The sequence below is a fragment of the Megachile rotundata genome, chromosome 1 (assembly GCF_050947335.1).
Source record: "Megachile rotundata isolate GNS110a chromosome 1, iyMegRotu1, whole genome shotgun sequence".
In the NCBI taxonomy this organism is placed as follows: Eukaryota; Metazoa; Arthropoda; class Insecta; order Hymenoptera; family Megachilidae; genus Megachile; species Megachile rotundata.
In genome coordinates, this window is record NC_134983.1 from 14,504,487 (window position 1) to 14,527,263 (window position 22,777).

Below are 22,777 nucleotides of genomic sequence, written 5' to 3' on the forward strand. Positions count from 1 at the left end.
TGAGGTTTCGTGAATCTTCGTGTTCCACAATATCTTCAGTTAAAATTGTTTTTAACATGGGAATATAACAGTGTAAAAAAGTATTATAAATATACAACTGTATACAATATTATCTTGTACAAGTACAAGGAAATACTCGGTCCTCGCTGTGGTTCTCTCAAGTTATCCACCGTGAAACGCATAATCGAATTTTCGCTAACAACCTCTTACCAAAAAATCCTTCAGCGTCCCTCCGAGGTCCCCAACGAATTGAAGTCAGGAAAATCCTCATTGTGAAGAGCTTCGTTAAGCCGAGAAATCTTGAAAATTATTCTTCGCCACGAGTCTCGCCGAACGAAGAGGCACGATCGAACAACGGAGAAACGAAGTATCTTTTTCCAGGACGGTTAACCCTTCGAATCGAGATCTTGGAAACTTTTTACCGGGTAGACTTTTATCGAGACTCGAGGGGGAGGAAAGTCGATCGAGTTCTCGACTTATCAAGAGTTTCGTCGCGACGTTCGCGTCCATTGAATTAAAGCCGGATGCCACCAGACGGGGGTTGTCCAAGGGGTTGAGAGGGTGAATTTCAAGGGAATTCGAAGTTACTTCGTCGGCATGCAGGCACGTAAGGTAATAACGCGAGCCTCGCTGGTGGTAGTTTCACCACGGTATTGTGGTGACGAGAAGGTTACTGTTACGGTGTCGATATGCCGCCAGTGGTTGTTGATGATGCTGCCACTCTATCCTTTAGGGTACGTTTTCATGTGACGGAAAATTGTCACGTTTAATATCATGCATTTTATTGCCGTCACACTCTGACACTTTAGCTATTCGCGGTTTAATATCGCACCCTTAAAAGGCGTTAAAAACGACAATAATCCCTTAAGCCACGTTCTCATGGTCGCGATAAATTAAGACATTTATAACAGTAACAGTTATTATTTCTGGTGTGATAATATTGTGACATCTTCAGATACTCATACTTTTTCATATCATACTTCTATTAATACTTTTATTAATAGTTTATTTATAATAATAATTTGTTAGAATAATTTATAAAATCTTCAGGGTGCATTTTCACGTGAAATTCAATCGGATATATTTAATATCGCGACATTAAAAATTGTAGTATTTGCCAGTATGATATTTTTCTAAAGATAATCGTATGCAACTTATCGATCGTAAACGGAGATCGTTGCATGGAAACGCACCTTTAGAACCTCACACTCCGGTACTTTTAATGTTTCAAACCGAAGTCCTGCGACATTGTATCCTGCGTCGCATTGTATCCTCATTTTTTCCTCTTCCCGTTCTTCGATCTTTTCCTATTTCCTTTCAAACTACCCCCTTTCATCGCACGCGTTTATCACCTCCTCGTCTCGAATACACCAACACTCTCCTTTTCTTCGTTGTTTCTTCTCTTGTTCTGTTCGTGCGCGATCACTTTGTTCGAACCTGTCGGATTATTGCGGTCACGGAAACGCGAGGGGATGAAGCACCCTTCTGTCTTCGTGTCTCTGCATCCCTGTGCCCCACGGGAACTGTCTTCCACCCCCTTTTCGACGTTTACCGTCTGCTCCGATATCTTTAATACTATACTCTGTCACGATGACGAATTTCAGCTCTGTTATTTTCATATTAGATTGCTGTATTTCCATGTTATTATATTTTATATCTCTACGGTAAAATTCATTTAACATTAGGGTAATATTTATTGCTACTGTTCGTATTGCTGTGTTTTGCAGGAAACATTTTATCGACAAGATTGTATATAATTTAACTAATTTATTGTTTTTTCTTGTTTCAGGTAAGTGTGAGGAAGATTCTTACGTATCTCAGCTGTTCTCGTAAGTTAAATTTCACGATCCTTAAATCTAATAATTGCAATAATGCAATAATTTTTAATATTTCAATAGTAACGTGCTTCATGAGATTTTTAAGTATGTTATACATAATTCTTGAAGTATAATAACGAGAAGTAAGAGCTTCTATTTAACACTGAAAATCATACACAATGAAGTATGAAGTATATTTGACACAATCAGGTATAACCATAAGCATGTGATGTAATAAAATACCTGATAAAAATGAGATTTTACCTAACATCGATATGTCAGATCGTGAAACACGAACCACTACAAGATGGTCTGCCTTTTATTATACGTTCGTTTGTACGACCTCGCGTTACGTTTATATTCTGCATTCACTTTCGCTTCACTTTCACCTTTCCCTCGTCTCTTCCCGGGATTACCGTTGTTAATGAAACCGTATGCACCATTCTCTTTCCGTGGGCTGATAAATGAATCGTCATACTCTGCATAAATTCCGATCTGCAATTAAATTTGCATCGAAAGCGATATTAGGCATTTAAGATTTTGAGAGTTGGAGGTACGGAACTTTATTTGGGAATTTTGGATATGGGAATTTATAATAGAAAACTTGAGGATTTAGTCAAATATAGCAAACATAGAATAACATAGTGAAATATAGAAATCTTCTGAAATACATTAGCAACATATTATGCCATCAGAGGTGAATTAAACATAATCTACACCTGTAGACCATATATCAATCGCAAGGGTTAGGCCCACGCGACAAAAAGCAGTCCGCAAGGACATTAAACTCAGAAAGTATCTGAATCACCAAAAACCGAAGATAAAAGAATAAAGAAGAAAGCGATCGTTGGCGTGTTTCGAGTCTGTGTAACCCCCTGGGCAAGAACGTTAGACGATTCCGTGAAGAAAGAGAGGAAACGAGGAGAAAGAAGGAAAGAAAAGAATGAGAACCGCGGCTGGCACGAAACGTGGAGAGAGCTCCGCACGCCGCGAAGTTCAATGTCCTCGTCCTTAACGGTCGTCATCCTGCCAGTCCTGGTGGTTCTCGTGCAATTCGCGGTCGAGACCTCGCGCGTGATCCTTATCGTCTACGAAGGACGATCGTGGAACAAGTCAGACGACCGATGAATGAGAATACAACACGTATACACGACCAACGAGGAACATGCTGCTTTTTATTTCTTTCGCTTCTTTCCTCTTTACTTTCATCGTTTTAGACGTTTTTACTTATTTAATTCCTTGCGGTTAAGATTTTCATTTGGAAACTTTGGAATTTCTATGTTTGAAGTTATTTTATTCGTACATTGCAAATGTTCAAATTGGTAAACTTGAAATATTTGAGACTTGGAATTAACAAGCTTTGGAAGATGCTGAATACTACATTGTCAGATTTTCAAGTGTTTTTTACATTTTTAGATTTTACGATGGCTAACTTCAAATTACAAATTTAAATATTATCGAATCTTCAGAGTTTTTGAAAATTTTCTAATTTCTAATATTCTGAATTTCCAAAATTCTCCAAATCGATTAAATTTCCAAATCTTTAAAATTTCGAATTTGTAGGTTCTCAAATTTCCAAATCCTGAAATTATTAAATTCCCCATTTTCTAGATCCCAAAATTTCCTAGATTCCAAAATTTCCAGAATTCCAAAATTCCCCAGATTCAAAAATCCCTAGATTCGATAATTCCCCAGTTTCAGAAATCCCTAGATTCCGTAATTCCCCAGATTCTTAAATTCCTAGATTCAAAAATTCCTCAAATTTCCCAAAACCCTAATTTTCCAGATTCCAAAAATTCTCCAAATTTCCCAAATAGCTCAAATTCTCCAAATTTCCTAAATTCTACAAACTCTAAAATATGTAAATTCTCAAGTCTTTAAATTCTCTGAATATGCATAAGATCTCAAGGTGATCGACGTCCCAGAAATTCCCCAGAATCGTTTAACCGTTGACTGTAGGGTTAACGCGACCCTTAACCCAACAATTACAGTAATCAAAGGCGGAGAGGTCAATAAGTCAAAGCACGGTACTCGATGCTCTTTGGTAGTCCCCCGGTCGCGTCTTTGTAATATAAATTGCATCGTCGTGAACGGAAGAAAAAGGGACGAGATAAGACGGTCGAGGGTAAAGGAAGGGTGCGAACGAGAAGCGAGGAAGCACTACCCTCGAGACACGTATCGTGTTCGAACACACACAGCTCATCGGGCATTCACGTCCGTGTCTCTCGTTATTGTGTCGCGTGAACCCTCGCTGACTGTCTGATGGGGTTTCAGAGGCGTCCTGCGAGCCATTCGACGCCCGTATATCCCGTTTTCTCGCCAACGGACAGTTCTTCGTCTTCTTCGCGACGGCCGCAAGCTTCTCTACGACAATCGACGCGCGACAGGTTTCTGTCACGTGTTGGTTTCTATCGCGGATTTAAAACGTTATGCCGTTTTACGTTTAACCCCTTCCCGTGCTTTGACGAGTCTCACTCGTGACGCACTCACGACTCAAATGTGATTAATGTTACTCAAATTTTGAATACTCTTCAACTTGAATTTTAGATCCAACTATAATTTGCGTTGTCAAGGATCCCTGAATATAAAATACTTAGAACATTTTAATTTTCTTTGTTCGTTTTAATGTTATAATCCTGAATGGTTAGTCTTGACTGACGCACCTCATAAATAAATGGCACGGCAAGGCGTTAAGGATGCTACTTTTATCAATACTATTGCCTGCGAATTTCATATTGACAACACTAAACGTATCTGCTTGTGGTGTGCACTTAATTTGAAATTAAAAATAATGTTGTAAAGTAGATAGACAAATGGCTGAACATAAAATTGTACACACATTGATTTTCTATCTTATTGTTAGTGAAAATGTACGATGACTTCAAGAAATCTTAATAAATGTACCTCATCCCAAACAACTATTAACAACTGTAATTTACGAATTATAATTGAACCTTAACTTCAAATTGATACCCTAGCTTCATATTTGATTGTATCACAGTATGACAATACAAAAGCGTATATAATCGTGTTAAAAAATAAGGTCACATAATCGTAACGAAATAACATAATCGTAGAAAAACCGAACACAGAAAATAAGAAGAGGAGGAGAAATGGTAAGAAGGCGTTTCAGAAGATTTAATCGAGCAGTCGCGTTCAATTTTCTCCGGTCGAGTCGGTCTCAAATCAATAGGACCTTATCGCAGGCTATTGTCGAGGGAGAAGAAGCCCTCCACGAGCGGATCTGTTTGAGCGTCGTCAAAATTTCAAAGTTTATCGGTCCATGAACGTCAGCCCGAACGGAGCGCGAAGACACGCTCCCGCTTTGTCATCGGCATCTAATTAATCTTGCTTCTTCAAGCTGCTTGTAAACTACTCGAAGGCGTTCCATAATGTGCGACGCGACGCTGACAACGCCGCGACGGTGAAAACATTGCCGCGGCTTTTCGCGGACGAATTTCCTTTATTTTTCTGGTTAACTTATAGTAGCGTTTGATGTCCGTTGATCGATTATCGGTTGATCAGTACTTAATCGATCTCATCGATTGTTAATGTTCCTCTTTGATGTTAACGATTTATCTTCTTCAGGAAATTAGGTGATTAAAATTTATTGGAAAATTCAGACTTGGACATAAAATGTATAACAACATATATGAACAGTACGAATAACCACAGACACGTTTTATCGTGCGAGAGTGTAAATAATTGTACTCTCCAATTATTCGGTTCTTATATGCTAATCATCGTTGAGCACATCGATCATCTGCTCTGGAGAACACTTGTTAAATGGACGTACGTGTTAATATCATTCGCACAGATGACTAATCGGTGGCACGAAGCTGAGAAATGATAAAGAATCAAATTAATTTCCTGATCTTGGTATCTATTCTGTCGAACGAGTTTCAGAATTATTTCGAACGTTATAGTTAATTGCGAAGAATAATATGAAAGCATCGAGAAAAGAAAAGGATAGCGAACTAACGAAATTACTCGGCCTGAAAGCAGGAGAAACCGGTTTCGGTGGTCGACTGTGGCTAGACACATGCTGAACTCGAGCTCGCACGTGAATTTGCACAGATGATTGCCGGTGTGCAGTTTCTGTCGCAGATTAGACGGCACGTCGCTAAGACACGCGTGAAATTCGCGAATGAAATGTACAGCCACGATTGCGCTTCGTCTGCGAAGCTATTTATCCCGAAATCGGTCGAAATTTAACAGGAATATATGGTTTTAGAGATCTGGAGATTCTGGAAATTAGCAATTTGGGGAATTTGGAATTTGGGGGATTTGGAATTTGGGGGATTTGGAATTTGGGGGATTTGGAATTTGAAGGATTTGGAATTTGGAGGATTCGAAATTTTGGTGAATTTGGAATCTAGGAAATTAGGGGAATTGGAATTCGGAATCTAGGGAATTTGGGGAAATGGAATTTGGAATGTGGGGTGTTTGGGGAATTAGAGTTTGGACTCTAGGGAATTTGGAGATTTGGAATTTGGGGAATTGGGAATTTGGGGAATTGGAATTTGGACTCTAGGGAATTTGGGGAATTGGAATTTGGAATGTGGGGTGTTTGGGGAATTGGAGTTTGGACTCTAGGGAATTTGGGGATTTGGAATTTGGGGATTTGGAATTTGGGGATTTGGAATTTGGGGATTTGGAATTTGGGGAATTGGGAATTTGGAATCTAGGGAGTTTGGGGAATTGGAATTTGGACTCTAGGGAATTTGGAGAATTGGAATTTGGAATATAGGGAATTTGGGGAATTAGAATTTGGACCCTAGGGAATTTGGGGAATTGGAATTTGCAATCTAGGGAATTTGAATTTGTACTCTGGGGAATTTGGAATCTAGGGAATTTGGGGATTTGGAATTTGGAATCTAGGGAATTTGGTGAATTAGAAATTTGGGAGATTTGGAATCCAGAAAATTTGGGGAATTGGAATGTGGAATCTAGGGAATTTGGTGAATTAGAAATTTGGGAGATTTGGAATCTAGGGAATTGGAGGAATTCAAAACCTTAGAAATTTGAGAATTTAAAAAATTAGAATCTTAAGGATTTGAAAATTTTTAAATTTGTGAACCTTCTATTTGTTTCATATTTTAATAAAAAATCTAAAAAAGTATCTGAATTGTCAAATGTAGAAATTTGAAACTGAATCGGTTACTAAGTGCAGAGGATTAAAATTGCACAGATATCATCGTTGAAGTTGAACGTCGTTCAGTTTCGAACGAGCGACGTGCAGAATTATTATTCGCGAGACTACCTATCGAATGCAGTGAAATACGCGGTTGAATCGAAACAAGTATACTGTACGGCTCGTATAACGGTGTACACGGTCCGAGGAACGAAAGAAAACAGCTGGCAGAAATAATAAAGAGCTTGGTTACAGTAATTGAGTTGAAATTGAGCTCGAACGTCCAGCGACGCTCACTTACGACGCAGACGTTTAGTTGCCATTGCTGTTCGCTGTAAAAACGCTTTTCCGTCTAACAAAGTCTACGAACACTGGGATTTTTCCTTACCGTTGACCGTCGACCCACTGAAAATTTCTTCAGGAATTGAGATTCTGCAGTATTTTGCTAAGTAGCCTTGAAGTTATTGTTCCGAAAGTGCTTGCATTGTTCTGAAATTGAGAATAATTTCTTTTTAGGAAGTCGAGGATTTTTGGGATTTTTGAATTTTTAGATTAATAATTTTAAAAATTTCTAGATTTCTCAATTTCTAAATTAGTAAATTTCTTTATTTTTGAGATTCTAAATTTTTCTATTTCTACATTTCTACATTCCTACATTCCTACATTTCTACATTCCAACATTCCTACATTCCTACATTCCCACATTTCCACCTTTCCACCCACCTAAACTCCTAATCAAATCACTATACCATCAAATCTTTAACTTCCCAAACACTCTATAAATAAATTTTCAAACTAGTTCCTCCAACTGCAATCTACCAAAGAACTTTGCTAAATTGTCTACGGAATTTGAATTTATCCGCAATTGCCTGGCAGGAAAATCATAGCGAATGTATCTCGAAGAAAGAAGGAATAAAAGAAACGTAAGTTTGAAACAAGAAGACGGTCTTCTACGAAGAGAGCTCTCTCTCACGGAAATATAACGGTAAACTACGACAGCCGGTGCTCGTTCCACGCATACCACCTTCAACACTCGACTTCTTCAACTTCTTATTCTTGAATTCCGCTCGGGCCAGCGCGCGCGTCCATCACGCATGTTGCATCCACAAAACGACGACACCCTCTATTAAATTAATATCGATTCCAACCTTATTAGCTGAGCCAATTTCCGAATTAAAATTTCATCGTCAATCTCTTTCTTCAAATAATAATTCCTTGCATTCTTTTCGATTATTTCTATTTTTATTCCCAGTGGTTTTGATTTTATTTTTACAAATCATTGGAATTTGGAATCTAAGGAATTTGGGGAATTTGATATTCAGAATCTAGGGAATTTGGGGGATTTTAAATTTGGGGAATTTGGTATTTGGGGAATTGGAATTTGGAAACTAGGGAATTTGGGGAATTTAGTATTTCGGGAATTGAAATGTGGAATCTAGGGAATTCGGGAAATTTGGAATTTGGAATCTGGAGAATTTGGAGAATTTGGGATTTGGAATCTGGGGAATTTGGGGAATTGGAATTTGGATTCTAGGGAATTTGGAGAATTGGAATTTGGAATCAAGGGAATTTGGGGGATTTTAAATTTGGGGAATTTGATATTTGGGGAATTGGAATTTGGATTCTCGGGAATTTGGGGAATTGGAATTTGGAATTTGGGAATTCGGGGAATTTGGGATTTGGAATTTGGGGAATTTAGGATTTGGAATCTGGGGAATTTGAGGAATTTTAAATTTGGGGAATTAGAATTTGGATTCTAGGGAATTTGGGGAATTGGAATTTGGAATCAAGGGAATTTGGGGGATTTTAAATTTGGGAAATTTGATATTTGGGGAATTGGAATTTGGAATCTAAGGAATTCGGGGAATTTGGGATTTGGAATCTGGAGAATTTGGAGAATTTGGAATTTGGAATCTGGGGAATTTGGGGAATTTTAAATTTGGGGAATTTGATATTTGGGGAATTGGAATTTGGATTCTCGAGAATTTGGGGAATTGGAATTTGGAATTTGGGAATTCGGGGAATTTGGGATTTGGAATCTGGGGAATTTGGGATTTGGAATCTGGGGAATTTGGGGAATTTGGGGAATTTAGGATTTGGAATCTGGGGAATTTGGAACTTGGGGAATTTGGAGTTTGGGATTTAGAACAGTACCACCACCTAATCATGTACGTGATCTGTAACTCTTTTGTACTTCAAATCCTGTTTACAACTACTTCATTCAAAGCTAAAATTACGAATTTTACACTTAATACTACAATCACCCAAAATTTCATAGAAATCCGTGAGACGCAATCGTAACCTTCCAAATCGTAAACAGATCGAAGCAAACGGTACCGATCGAAGTAAATTAAAGGAAGTGAAACGCATCGGAACGAAGCACAAGGTTTTCGTAACGCTTGTTTCCTCCGGTGTTTTCATTATCTTGGTTGTTCGACGCGAGACAATCTTGTAGCTGTCGTCGTACAACGAGTCACGTTTTACATTTCCCCCCACTGAAACCTTTTGAGAGGCACAAGTACGAAACACGAGGAAACGACTGTGCCGCGAATGATGCAACGACATCGCTATACTCCATGGTAAACGACAATGGCAGAGAGACGCTGCTCCACGATAATCGTCCGTGGAATATTCATGAACAGCGACACAAAGTCACGGAGACGGTGAAAAAGAGACGCGATGGAAGGAAGAGGAGAGAGATCGTTTGAAGGAAATTCGATAAAAGGTATCAAACGGCCCCCGTCGTTTATGCCCGTGCGACCATGTTGTTCGCGAAAACATGTACACCAAGGGGGAAAAAAGGAGAGTCCCTTTGAACGGGCTGAAATGCACCGGCCGTTAATATTCATAGACATCAAAATTTCAACGATCGTGCTCGAAACTGAAATACGAAATACAGATACAAGAAAGCGGTCTCCGCATGGGCTACCGCTTTTATTTCACGGCGCATCGCCAATTTCCTGAAATATTTTCAAGCTTTCGTGTACGATATATGCTCGATTTGATACGGAGTTCAAATATGATAATACTCGCTGCGAATTATGCGTTTGAAATTGATAAAAAATTCATTTTTTAAAAGTACTTCTACGAAGGAATTTTCCTGGTTGAAATATTAAAAAATCAACGTGTTTGTAAAGTGAACTTAAATTTCCACGGAATAATCCTATAGTCATAAGTATAATACTTAAAGTCTTCTTAAAACAAATTATCATTTCGTACAATAATTTTAAAAACAACAATTCATGAAATAATTTTAAGTAACACTTGAAGTCTTCAAATAATTCCAAGCAACTTCACACAAATCCTAAAAACAATCCCCCATAAAATAATTCTAACCACTTAAAGTCTCCTCAAAATAATTCTAAAAAACCCTCACAAGTCCCAAAACAATTTTAAACTTCCCAAAACGATTTTACCTAACCCCAAAACATAAAAAGTACCAAAAGATAAGAACCGAAAGATATCGCGTAAAATGCAGTTTAACGAAACGCATGAAATCGAGTGTTCCCGAAGCGTGTTGTATCAAACTGCGCGATACAAAGTGAGCGATTAATAAAGCCAGACAAGTGTAATCAACTGTCTGGATCACAAAGTTGAAAACTCTTACCTTCAGCATGCGATTAAACGCAATAGTATACACGGTCACGAGTTAGGAGTGTGCACGGAGAACATCGAGGAGGAGCTGGGCCGCCTCGTATGACGTAAACGTTATACGACCGACTCTCATATAAACTGCAGCCGTGTAGAGTACGCGTGGTGTAGTTGTCACGGCATATACACTGCAGCGCGATATAGTTACCCGCGTAGTTACAACCGGGGATTATCATTCCCGTGGCACGTAATTGCTTCTCAGCCGTGTACGGTTGCACGCGCAGGCCTAACCTATGTTCCGTGTGCGCGACATTGGCGTAACTTGATCGAAGTTTCACGAGGGTTCACGTACTTTGGGAATTGTGAATTTGGTATGTGTGAGAATTTGGAGATTTATATGGGGATTTGTAGATTTGAGTTTACTGAGGTTGGGGGGGTTGGACAGTTTTAGGGGAGGGAAGTTTGGGAATGGAGGAGTTGAGAGATTGGGGGTTGTAGAATTTTAGGAATTTTGGAGGGTTGGGAATTTTCGAATTGGGGATTTAGGAATTTGGGGGTTTGGGAATTGAGGACACTGGGATTTGGAAATTTTCAAATTGGAGAAGTTGAATTTGGGTATTTGGGAATTGGAGAATGTGGAATTGGGGAATGTGAGAATTAGGGAATCTGGGAATTGGGGAGAGTGGGAATTGGGGAATGTGGGAATTGGGGAATGTGGGAATTGGGGAATGTGGGAATTGGGGAATGTGGGAATTGGGGAATGTGGGAATTGAGGAATGTGGGAATTGGGGAATGTGGGAGTTGGGGAATGTGAGAATTGAGGAATGTAGAAATTGGGAAGAGTGGAAATTGGGAAATGTGGGAATTGGGGAATGTAGGAATTGTGCAATGTGGGAATTGGGAAATGTGGGAATTGAGGAATGTGGGAATTGGGGAATGTGGGAGTTGGGGAATGTGAGAATTGAGGAATGTAGAAATTGGGAAGAGTAAGAATTGGGAAATGTGGGAATCGGGAAATATGGGAATTGGGGAATGTGGGAATTGGAAATTGGAAATTGGAAATTTAAAAATGTTAAAAACTGATTATCTCATCCCTCCAATTCCTCCAAATATAATAATACTACCACGCTTTCTAAGTTACGCCATTGGTGTGCATGTGCATCATGTTTCTATACTCCTCTATACACGAAGATCTTAGTGTATTGTGTACACGTGTCGTCAAAGAAGCACAACGATGCAGTTAAGTCCTTAGTAGCGACGTCGTAGAGGATGTTTCTAAAGGAGACTCCCAGTTGCCTCCAGGACTAACGAAATTGGTGGATAGTTTTAGAAGGAGTTGATCCTGTCCTCGACGTAGTTCGACGATGTTCGATAACGTTGATCGACTTGCGATCGAGTGCGAATACTTCGTCGAGTAGGATCTGATATTCGAGGAGTTGGATATCGATTAGTGTGTACTGCAAATAGCTGCTTTATTAAATTTTCGATTTAAGTGTTTCATGTGTATGTAAACTGGGTTAGGTATAAAATTAACTGGGTGCAATACATAATAGACTTTAAACATAGTAGACTATGTGAAATATGCATGTGCACATATGCATGTACACATATACATGTACACGTATGCATGTACACATATACATGTACACACATGCATGTACACATGTACATATACACATGTACACATACACATGCACACATACACATGTACACATGTACATATACACATGTAGATATACACATATGCATATACACATATACATATACACATGTACATATGCACATATGCATATGCACGTTTCATACATTACCAAACAAGTAGCAGTAAGATACAAATATTGCATTTAAAGGTTTAAATACGTGAACACGTGGCACAGTAGGTGACGTAAAAAGTCATGTAGCAAAGTCATGACTACGTGACACAGACCGTCAAAGTGATACCAGATCCATTTCAAGGATCTATTTCCAGAGCGTAGTTATGTTCGTTATGGCAGTCAACGCGTTGAAGAATAACCATCGAGAAGTTAACAGGGAACAGGAAGATCGAGATTCGAATTACCGTACTGACATTGAATATATTGCAATGTACGGGGTGTCCCTTTGGGACATCTAAATCAGACGCGTGTAAGTCATGGACGACATCGGTCGAAATTATGTGTAGAATATTTTACAAAATTTGAATTGCAATTTAAAATTCTTTGAAGCAGGAGAAATTTATTTGCAAGAAAATTTGGTCGTGACGAAAATTAATGAGACTGTAAATATTCTGTGTTTGATATTTACAATAATGAGAGTAATGGAGAAGAAATGAATAAAGAAAATGACTGGGATAATTAATATAGTGTGTTGTAAATGTTTGATGTGTATTTACAATGTCTGAGTGTAATGGGACAGGAAACTTCATCTTACTTTATCATAAACAGTTATATATATTTACAATGTCTGAGAGTAATGGACGAGTAATCATCAGTGAAGAAAATGACTGGGATAATTAATATAGGGTGTTGTAAATGTTTGATGTGTATTTACAATGTCTGAGTGTAATGAAGGAGGAGTCATCAGGGAACAAAATCACTGAGACAATTAATATACCCTATTGTCAACATTTAATACGTATTTAAAATGTCTGTCATGCAGAGAGGAATCATCAGGGAAGAAAATTACTCAGACAATTAATATACTCTACCACAAAACGTTTGATACATATTTACAGTGTCTGAGTGTAATGGACAAGAAATCATCAGCAAAGAAAATTACTGAGACAATTAACACACTCTATCATAAACATTTAACACATGTTTGCAATGTCTGAGACTAATGGAAGAGCACTCATCAGCAAAGAACATTGCAGAGACAAATACATTACATTGTAAATGTTTGAAACTTTTGAAAAACTTAAAATGTCTAAGTGTAAGGAAAAGTAATCATCAACAAAGAAAATTCATCAAAAAAGAATAATCCTCCTAAAAACACGAACATGACGATAAAACAAACGTGTCATCGAGATCGATGTACTTAGGCGTTATTTTCAATTGAACTCCGCTTGCGTTCGTCAACGTTCGTAAACATCGATAACCTTCTTGACTTCGTTTACTACAAGTAAGCTCGACTCAATAAATAATCAAATTAACGCGGTCATTCCGTCGTTTTTGCACCGTTTACAGTGGCCTCTGAATTTTTTTGTCGCAAGGTCAATACGGAGGTTCTGTTACGGTAGGTCACCGGAGTTCACTTCGACTTTAATTACAATTTCGATTAGGAAAGATACACGGGCGTAAACATGTACACGTACTCCAATCGAGTGATAACGCCCTAATCAATTTTGAACGTCCACAATATCGGTGGTTACAGGAGATTTATGCGAATTACGTCGTAGTTTGCTATATTTAATACTTTCTTATATTCTTCTAGTGTATAACTATGATAGTCAATATACATCAGATACTATTTTAGCACTTTGCACTCGAAGATAATTTTATTGTTTACAAACAGCAACTTTAAAATATTAATTAAAATGTTAAATGAGTTCTTTTGTGGTTATTATTTCTCTACTAATAATTTCCACTATTGTCTATTTCACTATGGTTATACATCACAGGAGCACTGTTATAGAATTAATTAAATAATGCTTATTTCAAATTATTGTATCAAATCGAATGGTGTCTGAGAGGAGCCTCTCGAGCGCGAAGGGTTAGTAAGGCTGAAATCGGTATTCAAGGTTTTACTGCAACGAAGTGGCAATGTGGAATAGAGGGTTGTAAGATTTGGGAATGTGGGAATTGGAGAAGGTGGAATTGGGGATTGAGGAATTGGGGAATATGGTACTGGGGAATGTGGAATTGTGCAAGGTGGAATTGGGGAATGTGGGAATTGGGGAATATGAGAATTGGGGTGAGTGGGAAATGGGAATTGAGGAATTGGGGAGTGTGAAGTTGGGAAACGTGGAATTGGGGAATGTGGAATTGTGGAAGGTGGAATTGGGGAATGTGGGAATTAGGGAATATGAGAATTGGGGTGAGTGGGAATTGGGGAATGTGAGAATTGGGGGCTATGGGAATCGGGGAACGTGAGAATTGGGGAATGTGGAATTGGGAAATGTGGGATTGGGGATTGTGGGAATTGGGAAATGTGGGAATTAGGGAATATGAGAATTGGGGTGAGTGGGAATTGGGGAATGTGAGAATTGAGGGCTATGGGAATCGGGGAAAGTGAGAATTGGGGAATGTGGAATTGGGAAATGTGGGCTTGGGGAATGTGAGAATTAAGGAATATGAGAATTAGGGTGACTGGGAATTAGGGAATGTGAGAATTGGGGAATGTGGAATTGGGGAAGGTGGAATTGGGAAATGTGGAATTGCGGTATGTGAAGTTGTGAAATGTGGAATTGAGGTATATGGAATTGGAAAATGTGGAATTGTGAAATATAATAATTTTGGAATATGGGATTTCGAGAACATAACGATTTCGGAATTATGCATTCTAGAAATATAGCACTAGAAAAAATTGACCAAAGCTTCACTTATCATTCCAACATAAAATACACCAGACCCTTAATATACCCATCGTTACAATTAACTTCAGTCGTTAACTTCAGTATATCCTCAAATCGGTATCCAAGCTTTTACTGAAAAGAAGTGGCGATAAAAGATCGCTGCACGGTTGCGTGAAAACGAGCGTAACGAAAGGGAGCAAATAAAAGTGGCGATATCGATTGGTCAGGAGCGTTTCGGCCGGGTCTGGGCAATTGAATGCCCCGCGGCCTTTTCGCGCGGCGACCAAACGGCCAGATAGAAATCTACCTGACCCAGGAAGGTTCGCGGTAACACGAGCCACGAGAGATCGTTAACGTGGCTCGCCCTTGCCATCCTGCTAAGTAACGACGTCGTATCTTCCGTGGAAGGTGTGTGCTATACCGAGCTTCGCCTATGTGTGTACACACATCGCGGACGTGTGTGCCCTGTACATGGCCGATTGCGCATGAAACCATTCACGCGAGGGAAGCAATCCGGTCTTGCGGCAACGTTAAATCGTACACGCGCCGACGATGTCACGGATAACGGACCACGATAATTTTCCATTGAAAATGGAATCCTTGGGAAAAGAGTACCTATTGTCGTTGGTAAACACGTCAGAATATGTGGACACGTTAACACGGGATTTACGGAACCTGACTGAGTGACGGGTCTTAGATTTCTCATTTTGAATTATGGGTATTAGCTTTTAATATTGCAAGTAGGTTTTTGTTGAAAGGTATGTTAACCTGGAGATAGAGAATCATTGTGGAAGCTAATATATATATTTTTCATTATTTTATTATTTTTATACTTCACTTTTTATTTAAATTTAAGGGCTCATGCAACGTCTGTGAATTTAAGGTTAAAATTGATTACCATAGATACTTATAATAATAGCTTGATTTCATAATGAATATGAACTTATTTCTACCGGTGTAAATAATATTGAAAATTATTAACTTCCTAGATTTTCCATTTTAAAATATGAAATTTTGGAATTCATGGTTCTGAAAGTTTTTACTATCTTAATCTTTCAAATCATGTGTTAATAACTACAGTTCCATACTTCTTAATTAATCATAAATATCCTCATTATAAAATTAAAAAATATTTCTACATTAAATACCTGTCGTATAAAGTCCTGAACTCGTCAAGAACCGAATGAGTTAAACGCGATTTAAAATCGTTAGGTATTTAAATCCAGCTTAATAAAGTTAATTGATGCTGATGTTTGCAGACGATCGTCGACAAATGTTTGCGCGAAAGCAGGTTATTGGAGCGAGTTTAGAGTGCACGCTCGTGCGAAATTTTATTTCACGCAGGCGTAACTTTGTTTCCTGGTCGGAAACGTTCACGTTCTTTTTCAATTTTTTTTTTTCGGTGAAAACCGTGCCACGATTCCCGCTGAATATCCAGCTAATTCGTATGTAAACTTACGGGAATCCATTTCCGCGGTATGTGTACAAGCCGAAAGCATGAGCGTTTAATTCGCGTTTCCACTCTCTTTCACCGAAAAGCAGTCCACTCATTATCGTTGTGCTAACGAAGACCCCGCAGAGCTTTAACTGTTTCTGCTTGAAAATCCTTACGCGCGCTAGATTAACTACCCTCATTGGCCAAAACACACGGAACATCGTGTTCAGAGGTATTCGAAGTTAGATCGATCGAAATACGATGAACCAACCCGGACAAAACTCTATGCAATGCTACGTAATATAGACATTATAATATCACAGATATTACATGACAAAAATAAAACTTATTTACTATTCTGACTTCAAAAGCTAACATAGCTTAACATAGCTAATATATGTTATTTCTAATATAGCTTTATAAATTCTAAAATTTCCTTGAATCCCAGAATTTCGAACTCCTCAAAGTCTTGAAACTGTAGTATTTCTAAAATTGAAGTACCCCAGAATGGAGAGCTTTAAATACGTCAGAAATTATCGAATTTATTCGAAAAAGTTCCGTCTCCTAAATATCTCTTGAACCGAGCCATCCAAGGCTATTAGCAAGTGATCTTCGCCGAGTAGAGTCGATGGCCGCTCTAAATATATGGTTAATCGTGCACAGAAAGGAAGCTTCCAACTAGAACAGCAAGTTTCAAAGTCGTAAAATTCTTCGTAACGAGAGGGAAACGTCCGATGAGCAGGATTTCTCGCGCGATCACCCGACAATGGGAGCACGGAGTGTCGCTGCGTTCCGTACCGTTGACACGTTCCCCTTGAAGCTTCGTTAGCATAAATGCGCGCATAAATAGAAACTACGCAGAGTGACGCATGTGCAGGGTACTGCAGAGATATATGCGCCAAGTGCATCGCACACGAACGAATTTCCGAGAGGGAACGAGCGCGTGCACGCGCCTGAGTTTACAGGTTGCTTCATATGTGCTACTTTTCTTACACCATTCTCTTAATTTTTAATAGAAACTATATTTTTACTTCTATAGGTAGATATAATAATATAATAGTGCTAATAAGATAATATATATTATTTAAATTCATTGTTTATTTAAATTATTTAAATGTAAAGAATGTTCTTTAATGCTAACGTTTAAGATTGCATTAGATAACAATGGATGTGAAATACAGATAACATAGAAGCAGATGAAACGGATAATGTTTCTTGAAAACACTGTATAAAATACTTAATACTTTCTTCAAGAAAAAGATTTGATTAAGTATTTATAATATGAGGTACATATCAGTAGAATTTCATAGCAAAAGAATCAATATTGCGACTATTTAAAGGAATATGTGTATTTGTAATTCACACTGAAATTGTAAGTCGCGTGGATCTAAGAGCGCATGCGCAGATGACTACGCGCATGCGCAGATGACTACGCGCATGCGCAGAGTATACGGAGACTACGCTTGCGCAGGAGTGAGCGTCCACTTGACAATTACACTAAAACATATCTTGATTTTCAAATGAAAATAAAGATAATCAAAATACATTGCACTATTATTAAATTAGTAAATAAGTAAAATCCAGTCTTTAGACGATTATGTATATTAATTTCCGGACTAATACAGTGATGAAAAGCATAGAATTTATACTTGAAACAGGCTATAGCGAAGCGCAGTGGCGCGTAATGCAAACGCGACGACGATGCACTTAAATAGAACGGGAAAATTGTGCGCGAGCGTTCGAAACAACCGTGGTCGGGTTACCGTCCGGGCAAAAAACAGCTCTATAAAACTGGATCGAAGACGTGCTGGCTCGTTCAGGCACGATAACAATCTACCGAGCGGCAACCTTCGCGTCAGGCAAAGAAGCGACCGAGCCTCAACGATAATTAATCGCTTGCATAATCAAGCTTTTACCTGGCCTCCTGTAAAAAACATCGGTTCGAATCGTTAACTCGTCGATGTACATTTCCGAACGTCGCTTTACACCGCTGTTCCATTTATTTTCCTTATTCCGCGCCGATAAAGCGTTTCTTAAACCCCTTTTATTATGTCGACTTGCATCGGTGTTGCCTAGATTTCATTGCCTTTAAGAAACACCAGGTCTAAAAATCATTCGCTATTAGGTTTCTTTGGTAATGCGACTGTGAAGGGTGCGCGTGGAATTACGAATTATTACGATAGTTTTTTATGAAGCGAAAGGGTACGATACATAAGTAATACGACGATAAAATCGCTAAGTCGGCCCTAGTGAGAATTGCTTCCTCATCCTTCGTAATAGAGAGATTGTTAAAGCCTCGACCGAAAAAGAATTAAGAGACTTTACGTCGGTAATGGTGAAAATAATTCACTTTTAACTGGAGCGTAATTTAATTCTTGAACCGTGGGGTAATTCAATTACGATACGGACTATTTTTTGTTTAAATTCTCAAAGTCCTCAAATTTCCAAATCCTAGATGCATCCTTAGATCCCGAAGTTCTGAAATTCCCTTAAAAACTTAGAGTATCGAAGGGTGTACGAAGTAGCTAGTTTACTCTAGCTGTTAGGAGAAGAATCTTCTAACAACCTGTGTCAACAAAAATAATTGGCAGTTCTAATTGTTAAAGCAAACGGAAGAGAGACCAAGTTGAAGATTGATACTCCAAACCAAAGATTAGTTTCGTTTGTTCGTCGTAAAGGGACTTCGAGGAGACGGAAGCACGCGATAATAAGATCGTAAAAGAAGTATACCTTCGATGTAAAAACGGCTAAGTGAGCGTGTCAACAAGATTACTTAAGGAATCGCGGAGACGCTACCGAGACCGTGATAAATTGTTTAACTACTTGATTAATCATCGCTTTGATCGTTGTTAACTCCATAATTTCCGCAGGCATTCGATATCCATTTTCTTAACGACTATCTTACGCTTCTCATTAATAATCAATAAACCTGTAAGCGATTGCGTAATCATTGAGCAGGAAGACAGAATTGATCTTTGCTTTTCAGACTTCTAAACGAACACGTATAATTATGCAACTACCGTATGATTGTAATACAATGCTAATATTAGTTCGCTTTATATCATTACCTTATTTCTGCTTTACGTATTCTTCGCATTTTATTGCGAATGTAGGATCATTAAGTATTGGATATGTAAGACAATGTGTTTCAATGGGTTTAGTATCACACACTTCAATGTGTTTATTATCTGCATTCGGTAGTTAATACGGTTTTCTCTCAGGAATACATACAAATTTTGAATTTTACATATATGGGAATTGGGGAATGTAGGAATTGGAGAATGTGACATTGATGAATGTGGGATTCAGCGAAGTGAAATTGGGGCATATGGAATTCGGAAACGTGGAATAGAGGAATGTGAGATTGAGGAATGTGAGATCGAGGAATGTGGGAATGTGGGGAATGTGAAAGTTTGGGAAATGTGGAATTGGGCAATGTGGAAATTTGAGAAATGTTGAATTGAGGAGTATGGAATTGGGCAATGTGGAAATTTGGTAAATGTGGAATTGGGCAATGTGGAATTGGGCAATGTGAAAATTTGGAGAATGTGGAATTGGGCAATGTGGAAATTTGGGAAATGTGAAATTGGGGAATGTGGAATTAGGCAATGTGGAAATTTGGGAAATGTGGAATTGGGCAATGTGGAAATTTGGTAAATGTGGAATTGGGCAATGTGAAAATTTGGGGAATGTGGAATTGGGCAATGTGGAAATTTGGGAAATGTGAAATTGGGGAATGTGGAATTGGGCAATGTGGAAATTTGGGAAATGTGGAATTGGGCAATGTGGAAATTTGGTAAATGTGGAATTGGGCAATGTGAAAATTTGGGGAATGTGAAATTGGGCAATGTGGAAATTTGAGAAATGTGAAATTGGGGAATGTGGAATTGGGCAATGTGAAAATTTGGGGAATGTGAAATTGGGCAATGTGGAAATTTGGGGAATGTGGAGTTGGGGAATGAGGAATTGGACAATGTGGAAATTTGGGGAATGTGGAGTTGGGGAATGTGGAATTGGGGAATGTAAAAATTTGAGAAATGTGTAATTGGTGAATGTGGAATTGGTGAATATGGAATTGGGGAATATGGAATTGCGGAATATAGAAAATTTCAAAAAACTTCTCTCAGAAGAATAAACCTTAATCACCCCTCAATGTTTGAAATTCAAAGAATTAAAGCTTGACAATCCCAGTCGCTTTCGAAGCGAACGATGCTTCGACACGAAGAAGAAGAAAGTAAAAAAAAAATAATAATAGCACACCCGAGAACAATGTGTACGAACAACGCACTGCTAGATCGTCGGATATGAAGCGGAACGGGAAACGTTGTAACACGTGGCGAGCTGTGAAGCAAGTAAGGAGGGAGGGAAAAAAAATGAAGGTATAGGGGAAAAAGCGTCGCCACGTCATAACTCGTCGCAGCGACGACAGCCTGAAGATAAGGCGTCGCTCGAGTTAACAAAGGCTTCCGTTGTTACTATCTAGCGAGCTGTACAGCGTACAACGTCCGTTGCCTATTGTGCATCCTGCAATCGCATCCTGGGACTTTAAGCCTCTCCCTTGGAACGGGATTCCTGCGCAACTTTTTACCGAGATCCTTCTTACTTTCATTAATCGTTCCGCTGTTTACTTAAACGCCGCGTTAAATCAGCAGAAACGGTAATCAAGCAGTAACTTTGTCTGCGTTTACTGCATTTGAACTTGTTAAATGTTGCATTTTAAGAATGACAAATTAGAATGACAAATTAGAGTTAAAGTGTTTTTAGGGATTTTTGTCGCGATAGCACTTGTGGAATATTAGTTTCAATGGAGTTTGAAGCTTAAAATTTAATGAACCTACAAATTCTTTGTTTATGCCATAAGGGATGTTTGACACACCATTTTTGTCCAAACTTTGTGAAACTTTAGAGGACACCTAAAGCAACAATTTTGCAGAACCATAGCGTGCAACTCTTCAGAATAGACGAGAAAATTGTATTTCAAGTTCGTACAGTATTTGAGAGTAGTATGCGAATGTATTGCTGTCTGATGGAAAAGTGCCAGGTCTATAAAACTGTTCTCAGTTCGAGACTCGTCCAAATTATATAAATTTTTTTCATCTTTTTAATTTTTTACTAATATTCAAACATACTGTATTTCAGATTTACTGAACATTGTACTTCCAATATATCTGGTGAACAGAGCTTATTATATTTAATTGTGTTCCACGAGATAAAGCATCATGCAACGAAATTACTTATAATTCCTAAAATAAAATGGTTTGTAAAAAATATCAAGTCCCTGAAATTACCATCAGATGCTCAAAATGTACAAGAAAAAGCTCGCGTCACAGAAGACATCTAAACCGTAATTGCAAGAATCAAAACGAATCAAACGGTCCAATATTCCAGCAGTTTCTATAAAAAGATTGTTTCGTAAGCTTCCTCAGAAGATAATTTCCGGTTGATTGCTCCGAAATAACGATGGTATCATTACAGTTCACTCGTTATCCTGTTCGTTACGCCCGCTGTTTACAGCGTTCAAACCGCTGCACCGCAGGGATTCGAAATTGCAAGAATTCCCGGAGGGTCCATAAATAAATTCCCCGTTTTTCAACGTCGTCCGGAAAATAAAAATAAGACATCCGAGTTCGTCCGAGTGTCCGAGAATTTGTCAGGAATCTAAAATTTATCAGCACGTTCTTTAACGATATCCAGCGAATGTGGAAAGCGGGGCTAAAATGTTCTTCGATCCCGAAAATGGCGGCGAGGGGATCGCACACGGGCAAACAGAGGTTTGAATAGATCTCGACGCGAATAGGGGTGTGACGCGGATGGCAGAAATTGAAACGTCGCGCGGAAATTGAACGAGTACGAAACCTTTTCTACCGCTCAGCTTCGCGTTTTCATGCTTCCCCGGGACGCGGAAATGTGTACACGAATTCATCCTGCGATTTTTCGTTTTCTGCGACGCGCAAGGGCCAACATTTATAGTTTAGATGGCATAGTTTTTCGGTTTCCACCATAGTTTTCAAATTCCTACATTCTCCAATTCCCACATTCCCCAATTCTCACATTTTCCAATTCCCACATTTCGCAATTCTCAAATTCACCAATTTCCAAATTCTCCGATTTCCACATTCCCTAATTCCCACAATCCTCAATTCCCACATTCCCCAATTCCACATTCCCCAATTCCACATTCCCCAATTCCACATTCCCCAATTCCACATTTCCCAATTCCACATTGCCCAATTCCATATTCTCCAATTCCCACATTCCCCAATTCCCAAATGCTCCAATTTCCACATTCCCTAATTCCCACAATCCCC

At 38.7% G+C, this 22,777-nt stretch overlaps 1 protein-coding gene and 1 long non-coding RNA gene across 6 annotated transcripts in view; one reads left to right on the top strand and one right to left on the bottom strand.

Annotated features, from left to right (window-relative positions):
• Positions 1 to 22,777, top strand: part of LOC100877383 (uncharacterized) — a 361,812-nt gene that overhangs the window by 175,482 nt on the left and 163,553 nt on the right. The gene's annotated exons all lie outside the window — the stretch shown is intronic.
• LOC143265081 (uncharacterized) lies at positions 1,789 to 10,786 on the bottom strand. Of its 2 annotated transcripts, XR_013039236.1 has the most exons (4): positions 10,559 to 10,786; positions 7,340 to 7,440; positions 2,082 to 2,312; positions 1,789 to 1,980 (listed from the first exon to the last, which is right to left on the bottom strand). It is a non-coding gene; the product is annotated as an uncharacterized LOC143265081 (long non-coding RNA). The 2 variants fall into 2 exon arrangements; XR_013039235.1 differs by having other exon boundaries at positions 1,789 to 2,312.